Source organism: Folsomia candida, unplaced genomic scaffold (assembly GCF_002217175.1).
Source record: "Folsomia candida strain VU population unplaced genomic scaffold, ASM221717v1 Fcan01_Sc016, whole genome shotgun sequence".
Taxonomy (NCBI): domain Eukaryota; kingdom Metazoa; phylum Arthropoda; class Collembola; order Entomobryomorpha; family Isotomidae; genus Folsomia; species Folsomia candida.
In genome coordinates, this window is record NW_019091208.1 from 1,328,198 (window position 1) to 1,334,778 (window position 6,581).

The window sequence follows — 6,581 nt, forward strand, 5'->3', positions numbered from 1 at the left end:
ATTGTGCCTCTGAAGTTCAATATTTTAAGAATTTTGTCATCAGTGTTCCATAAGTTTTGAACCCAAAAATTTATATAAATCTCAATCCCAGATCCGTAACTAATGGAAATTTACGCATTTTTCCCACTGAAAAATTCTCCATTGTAACCTGACATTTAAACCACCCTGTATAAGAGGTAAACAAAAATTTTTAGAATATTACAGGGTAACAAACAAAATAAAAAACAAAATACAAAATAAAGAATGGGTTTTAAGGCTATAAAATAATTCGTACTATCCTCTGTAGCAATAAGATTTCACATCGTCCAACAGAGCAGAGTAATGCGGCGAAAGATCAGGCATTTTTGTCCTAATGTAATGGTATTCCCGGTATAGTCAAGTTCCGTGTAGAATGTGATTTCATGCTTGAAACCAAGTGCAGAGTTGAGGACCGTGGCGAAGAAAAATAGCTGAAGAAACATTGTGCCTCTGTGTTTTTCGGAAAGATTTATCTAGTAATAAGTTTTTGCAGAGCAGAGCAGATGGTTTTTATACAGGTTTCCGATCACGTCATTGAAACCAGTGTTCCGTTTTGACGCGTTAAACTCTTGGACGATTCCGATGTGTGTGTCATTAAAATAAAATATTTTACTTATTTTTGTACACGTTAAACTGTTAAGTACTTTTTTGCAGGAAACAGTTCCCGGATTTTGTTCGAACGTCTTTTTTCGCTGTTTTAGTCGAAAAAGTTCCCCCGATGAAGGAAGCCATGCTACCGACCAACAATCTGAACCTGGACTTATTGCAGATGTAAGATAATGTTCTTTTTAAAATATAAATTGAGGAATATACACACTTAGAAAACTGGTATTAAATCATTACCGACCGGAGCACATACATATGTGACTCTACCGGGACTTGTGGGAATTACCATTCAGTAATATGGCGGTAATGAAAATTTTACGACTCAGAAACATTTACTACCAATCCAGTAGGAAATTATTACCAAAACAATACCATCGCGAAGTATCTATGTGACTGTACCAGATTTTTAACAGTGTAGAAACGCCAATCAAATATATTTTACATCTTTATTTAAATATTTGCCATTGCTACTAAATATTTTTATTGATTCACGTGTCCCAGGTAATTCCTCATGTCTGCAAATTTCTTGGGATTTCCGACATAAAGCAGTTTCGGCTAGTCTGTCAGGCCTGGAATTATACTGCCAGCCCCATCCTAAAGGAGCGGACAATGGTCGTGGTTCCACTTTACGCGGAAAACGATGACCCCCGAAAAGATGGCGGCATCGTCGAAAGACTTAAATTCTGCTCGGGCAATGTCCATCTGAAGACTTCACTTCCACTTACAAACATTCGGGAACTAACAAATCCCAAAATCCCGGATTCCGCTGGAAATCTAAAATCTGTTGTCGTGGAGTATTTGTCACCACCGCAAGAGTGGCAGAAGGAGCTGTGTGAAATAATGATACTGGGTTCAGCCACGACTTTACAAAAACTGAAGTTTGGATGCGTTTCCGCCGGTGATTTTCCCGCATTTGGTGGTCAGGTGTTCAGAAAACTGAAAAAGCTGGACATAAATTATGGCCAGCTTCCGGTAAAACCTTGCCGGGCAAGGATAAGTCGCGCTATTACGGAAAGGTTTCCAAATTTACAACGTTTAAAAATTGACGGCCGCTTGTATGTTTTGGCAAGTTTGGAAGTTGCCAAGGTGAATTGAATTCGTGCACACTTACTAGGTATACTATTTAGGTGGGTGGAGAGTTCAGATATCCCACTATATGCAAATATTGCACAATACACCGGTATGAAACAATATGCTGTGAGGACGGAGTCTATGGGCGACCCCATCCTCATCAATCCCCTCCCTCTCCCCCTACTTGGTCTCGGGAGCATGGCCAGACCACTACTTCGGAGAACCAAGCGTCTCCGTCGCCATTGCTCTCATCCTGGCTTCCACGCCGTCTTCTCCTCAGTCCCGCACCACCTCGACTCGACTACGCATCACACTTGTAGTCGATGCGCGACTCACCTCCAAACTTTCCAAAGTTCTGGGAAGATAATTCTTTGTCAATCTCTCTCTCTCTCTTGTAAATTCACACACACTCCTAAAGTACACACACACCCACTTAATAACTATATAAATTTCTATAACAATTAGTAGTGTTACAAACTCACCTGTTTAATAAATTAGTGTCGTTAGTAAAGAAAACTATAAATTGTGCAGTAAGGAACATTATTGGGTGTCATGGAATCTTCACAAGTTATATTCCTCCATATTGTGCACGTACGCAAAAACTTGGACAGTTAATACGCATTAAGCCCCATATTGTGCATCACGGGGAGTTCTACAAAAAGTGGTCCAGTAGAACCACTCCCCCATTCCCCCTTTTTGTGGTGGAGACCCCACCACGGGCCCAAGCAAAGCCAGAGAGGTCCCCTATCCGACTGTAAGGGTGTTCTCACCGTGGGACTTCGGTAACGACCCCCACCACACCCCAAAAGTGGACCATTCTGCCCACTTCCTCTTCATCATCATCCGGCCCTCTCTCAGCAGCATCATCAATTCATCTCCTCCTCCCTAAAATAATAAGAAGGACTTGATTAAGGGAATCGTGGGATCCCCGGAGGTTCCTGTACGAGGCATCATCCCCCGTCCCCCAGAGGCATAATCCCCCCGAGGACCCCGACCCTTAACAACAATCCCTTCATCTGGTGGACTGTCTAGTCGTTTCGCCCCCTCATCAAATCGCTTAACATCTCATCCGACTTCTAGAGGTTTGAGGTGAAGTACACAGTATTTTAGTTTTTGCCCTGATTTCCTAAAAACGACAAAAAAGAGCGTCAAAAATAGTCGTTTTTTGGTGAAATTTTGAAAATCTCGTAATGCCCCTAAAAGTAGAAAAATCGTGGTAATGGCAAATTCTGACATGCACCGTCATCCTGACATGAGTTTAGCTAGTTTTTGAGCAGTATTGTAAAATAATCTAAAATTAAGCTGGTTTTTGTGAAATTAATTCAAAAATAAGGCCGTTTTTTGTAAATCACTCTCTCAATATGTACATACGTGGCAACGTAAAAAAAAGTGTAATTTTGAGCAGTTTTCTGTACATTCATCCTGTAAATAAGAATTTTAACGAGAAAATAAGCAGTTTCAGTGTACATAAAAAATTTTATTCGAACTTTGAGACAATTTTAAGTGCACATCTGGATTTTATTCGAACTTTAAGACATTTTAAAGTGTACATTTGGATTTAAATCAACTTTTAAGGAGTTATTAGTGTAAATAGTGCAGTTTTATTCTAAAAATAAGCAGTTTTAAGTGCATCGTAGTAGTTTTTATTGTAAGTCGCAGTTTACTCCGTGGTCATTTGTAAGTAATTTTAAGTCGCATTCATCTAATTTTAAGCAAACTTCAAGTAATTTTAAGTCTAAATTAGTTGTAAATCATACGTATCATCACGTTAGCCCTGCAAATCATAAAAATAGGCCGTTTTCGTAGTTTTAAGCCGATTTTGTTGCATAAGGTGAACTTTAAGTAGGAAACTCCCTCCTTCGTCCTTGTCCTTGTGCGTCCTTCAAGTTTTGAAGTCATTTGGTTAGCGTCATCTTGGCAGTAGGCAAATGCAATCTTATCTCATTTTCTTGTAAAGCAACCTTCTCGAGTCCTAATCTAAATAAAATAAAGTTCTGTTCAGTTTTCAATGCTTGCGTGCATTGTCCTGCTTCCTAAAAATTAAGGCGTTTTGTTGCATACACATTTACATATGTACATGCATTGTGTAACAGAGTTGCATTGTACATACATAATCTAGTTAGGAGAATTTGTCCCTCCTTATCAAACAATAGTCATTGTCCTGTCAAATTAGTCTTGTCCTTCCTGAAAGTTAACTTTTGAGAATAGTTGTGCAATTTAAGTGAACTTTTATCTCGAGTTTCACATTTAAGGGAAAAATTTATTCCGTCTTTGTGGTGATTTATTCTAATTTTTCCTGGAAAGGTCGTTTGAGAGATTAGTGGTTATTTCCTTGAGTGATAAGGTAGTTGCACTCTAAGCGTCCTTTTTCCTTCTTCACTTTTTTGGAAAAATGTCTCGACCACCGTCTCCACATACCCCGCCACCAATCGTCCATCCTGTCCCTGCTGCAGTAAATCCTCTGAAACTTGTTAAGTACCTCCGTACTTATGATGGGAAATCCGATTCTTCTGAATTCATGGATCGACTTAATGCCGACTTAGCCGAATATAAGATTAGTCATGAGTGGATATTTAGAAATTTTGATCGAATTTTGGTAGGAGAAGCATTAGCCTGGTTCGATTCTATTTCTCCCGTGTGTAACTATCATGCACGATTGCCTCATGCCGATTTCTCTCGTCTTTGGAAAAATTTGAGCGACGAACTTAGGGCATTTTTCAACCATGACTCTCTCCTGAATTCCCATAAAAAAGCTAATAGACAATTGCGATATACGGATCAACTCGACCCTCAGTCTTACGTTACCCAGAAACTGACACTTTTGCGAAACATTGACCCAACAATGGATGATGACAAACGAGTAGAACAATTAATCAAAGGTCTCCCAATCCCCCTTCAAGTACAATTTGCTGCAGTGAACATCAATTCTCAACTATCAATTAATTTTTATGGAGATTCTTTTTGTGTCCAAACTTAGCACATGATGTAGTTTTTGGTACTGATTTTCAATACGCATACCACATTACAATAGATGTAAGGCGTAAAAGACTAAATTTTGGTGTTAGTGATGAAATTTTTGATCAAAAATGGTGTGAAAAAATCCCAATCTCATTTCACCCCATCATGGTAGGTAGTGATCCTAACTTATATACCACTGAAGTGTTTCAAAATCCCACTCCATACTTCCCACCACGATCCAACACACCACCGCCGCCTTCACAATTAACTTCTTTGTATGTGCAACCCAAAAAATCTGCAGAAAATCCCATTTTTTCGAAAAATACTGAAAATCCTCCTCCCCATGTTAATAAGAATAGGGAGCAAGTCAAAGTTAACGAAACTCGCCACTCCCTAAACCTATTGTAAACACTCACGTAACAGCACAAAACCCTCCTAAGCCGAAAAAAGCCGAGAAAATTCCAATAAAAACTCCAAAAATTGCCGTTTTTCCTCCCCATGTTAATCATATGGACGATTCCACAGCCGACAATACAACGCACAGCACGTTTTCCCTTCCAAATTATGATTTTGAGTCAATGCCGAGTACTATTACTGCCGAAGAAGTTGTTAAAATTAGTCGTACATGCTATATTAAGCCGAATTCCATGCGTAGAATAGACGTTTTTGTTAATAGTACGTATTCTGGTGATATTCTCATTTTGCCCCGTCGTGAATTAGAACGTAGCAAGCATGTAGCCATTGGAAAAACTATTATTACGCTTAAAAATGGTACTGGTTCTACTTATATCGCTAATTTAACCAACAAACCTGTAAACATATGTCAAAATACTCCTATTGGTAGTTGTGAAGAGTTTTCTGACTCACAAATTCGATGTAATCTAGACGATTTAGAACGTGTAAGGTTAGAATCACTACTTTCTATGCATAAAAATCCTGAAAATGAGTCTCCTGACGAACAAAATGACGAAAATAATGCCGAAAATCCTCCTCCCGAGTTCCTATCTCACGTTAGAACTGGTGAAAATCTTTCTTCCGAGCAGAAACACGAACTAGAAAAACTTTTGTTGCATTATTCCGACATTTTCGCATCATCAACTGAAGACGTAACTCGTACACATCTCGCCAAACACTATATTGACACCGGAAACGCAATGCCAATTAGACAGCGTCCATATCGTGCTTCATTTAAAGAACGACAAGAAATCGCCCGTCATTGTGCCGACATGTTAGACCGTGGAATCATCGAACCTTCAAATTCTCCTTGGGCATCCCCCGTCGTGTTAGTCGCGAAACCTGATGGTTCGTGGCGTTTTTGTTGTAATTTAATTTTAATTTCAATAATTTTTGTTGTAAAGTTGAATGAAGTGTCCAAAAAAGACAGTTATCCAATGTGTAGAATCGACGATGCGTTAGACAGACTTAATGGTGCTAGTATATTTTCAAGCATGGATTGTGACCAAGCGTATTATCGAGTCGAAATAAACGAAGACGACAAGGAGAAGACCGCCTTCGCGACCCCTGATGGCCTCTACCAATGGCAGGTCATGGCCTTTGGACTCTGCAACGCGCCCGCCACTTTTTCCCGCCTGGTAGACAGCGTTTTAGGCCGTTTAAAATGGACCATCGCGTTGGTATATTTAGACGACATAGTTTGTTTTAGTCGCAATTTCCCCGAGCATCTTGAGCATCTTTCCCTCATCTTTGACGCTCTCCGTGCCGCAAATCTCAAGTTAAAACCTTCGAAATGTTCATTTGCACAGCCAAAACTGTTATATTTAGGCTACGTAGTCTCCGCAGACGGTATGGAAGTGAATCCCCGCAAAACTGACGCCGTACAAAATTCTCCACCCCCATATCTCAAGAAAACGCACGCTCAAAAGGTGAAAGCTGTCCAGAGTTTCGTCTCACTGTGTTCTTACTATCGC